General features: G+C 44.3%; 1 non-coding gene across 1 annotated transcript; it reads left to right on the top strand.

Annotated features, from left to right (window-relative positions):
* Positions 1-1,257: 1,257 nt before the first annotated feature.
* Positions 1,258-1,364, top strand: LOC147006002 (U6 spliceosomal RNA). Its single transcript, XR_015048940.1, has one exon. It is a non-coding gene; the product is annotated as a U6 spliceosomal RNA (small nuclear RNA).
* Positions 1,365-6,356: the final 4,992 nt, after the last annotated feature.

Below are 6,356 nucleotides of genomic sequence, written 5' to 3'. Positions count from 1 at the left end.
GCAGGGTGCACACAGTTAGGATGTGTACAGGTTAATCCCAGAGAAGGGAGGAGAAAGATCATCTGCCAAATTAATTAAAGCAAACAATTAATTAAAGCAAGCTTTTTTTTACTAGGGTACACAGGGTGCTTTCTCCCTAAGGTGGGGTTCTAGAAGTTAGCATTGGATGTGAGGAAGACACGGTTTTTATAGCTCAGGGGTAGGAGGTTTCCAAATTGGGGCGGGGGAGGGGGAGCAGGCAAAATAGGCGGGGTTCCAGGAGCAGAACCTCAGCATGACAAGTTAGTCTGCCCTGAAACAAAGACTTGCTCGCCATTCCCGGAACAGGCAGTACAGAATCCTCTGTAGTTCTGCTTACAGGTAGGTGGGGCATAGCCCAGATCAACCATAAACAAGAATGAGCCTAATTTGCCTTTACTATAAGATGGCTTTTAAGAGTTCGAGGCCAGCCTGGTTTACAGAGTTTCAGGGCTACACAGAGAAACCCTGTCTCAGAAAAAAAAAAAAAAAAAAAAAAAAGATGGCTTTTAAGTAAAAAATGGAGGCAGGCTTGTTCTTCACACACAAGTCTTACCTTTCTAATATATTCATTTATTCACACAAACATTCTTTATAATATCATACTAACATAAGAGTTAAACAGACATGTCTCCCATCTTAGAACAGTGGTTTGGGCAGAAATGCAGCTGCAGGGTCCCACGAGGGGGGATCTTCTCTGGTGAGCACGCTTCTCAAGGTTGTAGGCTCGACCCATGTCTTCTCTGAAGTCCTTTAGCTGTGGCAGGCTGAGAAGATGGCACTGAGGGGGGTCCCTGTGTGAGCCCAACTACAGTGACGTAAAAGGCCAGGGTCTCGCAGAGTCCCAAGTTCTCTTGTATCAACACAGAGGCGAGTGAAGCTGTGTCTTGGGAGCACAGCAGTGTGATCCTAGAGACAATTCCCAAAGTTCTAAATTGTGTGTCATTTCATCGGGCAAGTTTATGTATCCAGTATCATTTAGTAGGGGGTAAGTTTATATCAAAACCTGTTCTAGGTTAGGCTCTATCTGAGCTTGTTTGAGACCTAGCTCTTATCAAAAACTGCCCAGTGGCAGGCCTCGGGTATCCTATCATTCCAAATCAGGAAAGAAAAGAAAAGAAAAGAAAAGAGAAAGGGAAGGGAAGGGAAGGGAAGGGAAGGGAAGGGAAGGGAAGGGAAGGGAAGGGAAGGGAAGGGAAGGGAAGGGAAGGGAAGGGAAAGGAAAGAAAAAAAGTTTCTGTGCTCGCTTCGGCAGCACATATACTAAAATTGGAACGATACAGAGAAGATTAGCATGGCCCCTGCGCAAGGATGACACGCAAATTCGTGAAGCGTTCCATATTAAAAAAAAAAAAGAAAAAAGAAAAAAGAAAAAAAGTTTCTAAGATAGGTTCCTAACATAAACTGTCTGACAGAGTGGTGAGTAGCCATGCTGGGTAGCTGTGAGGGTGCCCAGATGTGTGAACTCAGAGGGAGTCACGGACAAAACAGAGTCTGCCAGGGAGTGAGAGTACTTCTACAAGGAGTCCTCAGGCTGCTGCTTCCACAGGCTCCTTCCCTGATTGGAAAACAGATGATGAAGGAGCAGTCCTGGCAAGCGGGGTGGGGGTGGGGGGCCGGCAGCGGCTATGGAGACCCTGTGAGATTCTCCAAGGCCTGCAGCGGGCAGCTTTAGCGTTCATGTTTCCTTTCCTCTGAATGGTCAAAATTGCTTCCTTAACTAGCAGGCATATTTTGTTTTCAGCACATGTATGAGACTCCCTAAAACAGGGAGATGCTCTAGAAAATACAAATGGAGATACCCATTTATAATAATTTCTGTGTAAAACAAAAACCTTTAGTATTTCTCTTATTTTTGAGATTATAATATAAATACACCACTTTCCCCTTCCCATTCCTTCCTCAAAACACTTGCATAACGTTCCTCCTTGCTCTGTATCAAATTCATGGCTTCTATTTTTGATTAAACACTTGGGAAGTGCAGGAATGAGGAAGAAGAGTTCAAGGTTAGCCTTGGCTACATAGTGATTTCAAGGCCAGCTCTGAAAAAGCATTTGCATTGTTGTTATATGCATATGGTTATACATTCCTAAATATAATCTGTTCAGTCTGTATAATGTTACTTGAATGTAAGTGTTCAGGGCTGACCTTTGGGTGTTGGATAACCAACTAGTGTGCTCTTCCCTGAAGGTTGTTTTCCTCTCTTAGCATTTCTTGCTGCCTGTGGTTCTTTGTGTAGGGTTGAGGCCTTGTGAAATTTTCCCAGGTCACGTTGGCATGTGTATTGTACTTGTTCAGCTCATACAATTGTGTTGCTGAGACCTTATGAATGAAGCCTCTGATGTTAGTAGGAGACACAGTTTCACAGCAAATTTCCTCAGCCTCTGACTCTTACAGTAAAATGTGTGTGTGTGTGTGTGTGTGTGTGTGTGTGTGTGTGTGTGAGAGAGAGAGAGAGAGAGAGAGAGAGTTCTAAATGCTGGGATTACAAGTATGCATAACTATGTCCTATTTCCATGAAAATCCTTACCAGTTGATTAGAAGTTTTAGTGATAGGAGCTTTGGTGACAAGGGAAATTCATCCATTTGCTATTTCGTACAGCTTGAGCACAAAGAGCCATTCCTCTTAAACTTTAATTATCAGAAAATTGATCAGATGTCAAAAAGTGGCAGACTAATTGCTCTGGAAATGCAAACGTGTAAGAGACTGGCATCCGCACGGCAAGCGGTACTGCATGTTCAGCTCGAGGTTTATAAACATGGCTGTGTCGGCTTTTTAATAACTGTCTTGTTTATCAGCATGGGATGGGGACAGAGTGGCAGCCAAGGACTGGGATCGGTTCATCACCCATGCCTTTGCCTTTGCCTGATATCTTCAATTTGCAATACTGAGATAAGAATAAAGACAGAAAAGCCCAAGAATATATGAAAAAACAAAGCCCCTTATGGAAAGCTACTGTTTTGTATGCCAATTAAAATATAAAAAGTTTGAACACAGGGGCTTTGCATGGGTATAAAGTGCTTCCCCAAGAAGACAGGCGTTATTAAATGAATATCCCAGTACCAAATATGGGATACCTCCCATCCAGAGCCCCCCAAACTACACTGCTCTTTTTGTTTTTGTTTTGTTTTTCAAGACAAGACAGAGCCGGGCGTGGTGGCACACACCTTTAATCCCAGCACTTGGGAGGCAGAGGCAGGCGGATTTCTGAGTTCGAGGCCAGCCTGGTCTACAGAGTGAGTTCCAGGACAGCCAGGGCTATACAGAGAAACCCTGTCTCAAAAAAAACACACACACAAAAAAATCTATTTATTTATTTTATGTATACGATACACCATTGAGTACCAGAAAGTAGCATTAGATCTCATTACAGATGGTTTTCAGCCACCATATGGTTGCTGGGAAATGAACTCAGAACCTCTGGAAGAGCAGTCAGTGCTCCTAACCGCTGAGCCACTGCTCCAGCCCTGTCTTGGCTAGTTTTATATCAACTTCACACAAACTAAAGTCATCAGAGAGGAGGGAACCTCAGCTGAGAAAACACTTCCATAATGTCGGGCTGTGGGCAAGCCTGTGGAGCATTTTCTTAATGAGTGATTGATGAAGAGAGAGAGAGAGAGGGAGACGGAGAGGGAGAGGGAGAGAGAGAGAGAGAGAGAGGGAGAGGAAGAGGGAGAGGGAGAGAGAGAGAGAGAGAGAGAGGGAGAGGAAGAGGGAGAGAGAGAGAGAGAGAGAGAGAGAGAGGACAAGAAGGAAGGAAAGAGAAAGATAGCTCATTACTCATTAGATTAAAGTGCTTGCTATTCAGCATAAGGCTCTAAATTCCAATCCCAGAACCCTTCCAGAAATCTGGGCTTTGTCTGCCTCATTCCTAGAACCATATATCTTAGTAAGGGTTCCTATTGCTGTGATGAACCCAAAGCAACTGCGGGGCTGGGGGTGGGGAGGGTTTATTTGGTTTATAGTTACACATTATAGTCTATTACTGAAGGAAGTCAGGACAGGAGATCAAACAGGGCAGGAACCTGGGGGCAGGAGCTGATGCAGAGGCCATGGAAAGGTGCTGCTTACTGGCTTGCTCCCCATAGCTCGCTCAGTCTGCTTTCTTACAGGACTCAGGACCACCAACCATGAGCTGTCCTCCCTGACAGTGGACTGGGTCCTCCCCCACCGATCACTAATTAGGGAAATGCCCCACAGACTTGCTGACAGCACGATCTTATGGAAGCCTTTTCTCAGTTGAGGCTTCCTCTGCTCAGATTTCCATATCCTGTGTCAAGTTGACATAAAACTAACTGTCACACCATAAACAATGAGAAAGGGCAGAGACAAGAAGATTGCTGGGGCCTGCTGGCTGCCAGCCTGGCTGGAAAAGAAGAGCTGTAGGTGCAAAGAGATACCCCATTTCAAAGGAGTATGGCAGAGGGTCCATGTACACAGTCATCACACGTGCACATAGGACATACACACACACACACACACACACACACACACACACACACCGTGGCTAAATCATTGCATGTTCACTATTATTGCTACAGAAGAAAGCAAGAATCGTTGGGGACCTTGGTGCAGTTGTTTAAAATCAGGGAAACCTTCCCTAGACCCTGTCCCAGGGAATGAAGCAGACACAGAGGGAAGCCTAGGAGAGCTTTTAATAAAGTAGACATAGAAAGATACTTATTGGAGAGTCACAATCGATCAGAACACTAAGGTGAAAACTGGATACCTGAATGAGTATCAGACAATTGCAGGTTGAGGTGAGACTGAAGCCCCATCTGTTCAGCACTACTGAGTCTTAGGTTTGAACACAGACTATGTAAGTTTTGTTTTATTTTGAGATATTCTGGAGCTCAGACCCGTCTAGAGCTCACGTGGTAGGAATGTTGACGGGCACCCACACTGTCTATTCTGTCTAGAAAATATGTGCAACTTTGCCACTCCTCTTCCCTTCATGGTCCAGTTATGGGTTTGTATCCAGACTGGTAGTTTACAACATCCAGTCACTGGGCCACGAGAGATGGTTCAATGGATAAGAATCCTGGCCAGTTTTTCTAGAGAACCCAGATTTGATTCCCAACACACACAGTTCCAGGAAAAGGAATTGTCCTATCTTAATCACTTTTGTATTGCTGTGAAGAGACACCAATGAACAAGGCAATTCTGATAAAAGAAAGCATTAAACTGGGGCTGGCTTACAGTTCAGAGGTTTAGTTTATTATCATCATGACAGGAAAGGAAGCATGATGGCATGCAGGCATGGTGATGGAGAAATAGTTGAGAGCTACGTCCTGATCTGTAAGCAGCGGGCAGGATGAGGCTGGGTCAAACTTGGTCTTTTGAAGCCTCAAAGCCCACCCCCAGTGTCATTGTTCCTCCAACAAGGCCACACCTCTTAATCCTTCTAATCCTTTCAAATACTGCCATTCCCTGGTGACTGAACATTCAAATATATGAGCCTATAATGGCCATTCTTATTCAAATATCACAGTCCCTTCTGTGCTTAGGATTCTGTATTTCAGAGAGGTTTTTTTTTTTGACCTCTGCTTGCTCTGTTCAACCCTGCTAGCTCTGTACAACTCTGCTTGCTCATTCCCTGCTTGCTCCAGCCCAAAGATTTACTTATTTTTATATATAAGTACACTGTAGCTGACTTCAGATGCACCAGAAGACAGCATCAGATCTCATTACAGGTGGTTGTGAACCACCATGTGGTTGCTGGGATTTGAACTCAGGACCTTCGGAAGAGCAGTCAGTGCTCTTAACCACTGAGCCATCTCTCCAGCCCTTTCAGAGATATTCTAATGGGTCTGTGTTAACACATAATAAAGCCTCTTTCTGCAGAAGAGCCTTTGTGTCCTTTCTGTCTGGACAGAAAGTCTGCAGCATCCTCACTGGATTCCCTTCCTCTCTGCCTCTCATGTGCTGAGATAACAAATGTAGTCCACCATGGTCAGCTATGCTATTTTTACATGTCAGTTATAAATAAATGTACAATTTTTCAGTTGGTGGAGTCTGGCCTACTCAGACCTATCAGGTCAGAATTGCTAGGGGCTGGGACTGGAGCATTATTAATTTTTAAAGGCAGCTGGATGGTTTTTCACATGTAGCTGAAGATGACTGGCATCAATGTTCGGAGCAACAAGAATCTCTTTTTAAAAAACATTATAACATTTATTTTTGTCATTGTGAACATGCACATCAGTGACACACCATGCATCCTGAGTTAGAGGACAATGGCAAGGAGTTAGTTCTCTCCTTCTACCAACCATGTGCCCAGTCAAAGTCAGGACATGAGACTCCTTACTCATGGAGTCATCTTGCTTCCCCACGAATC

The sequence above is a fragment of the Mus caroli genome, unplaced genomic scaffold (genome assembly GCF_978045245.1).
Source record: "Mus caroli unplaced genomic scaffold, Mus_caroli_1 scaffold_1, whole genome shotgun sequence".
Classification (NCBI taxonomy): domain Eukaryota; kingdom Metazoa; phylum Chordata; class Mammalia; order Rodentia; family Muridae; genus Mus; species Mus caroli.
Note: the sequence above shows the minus strand (reverse complement) of the source record. Positions and strands in the feature narration are given on the sequence as shown.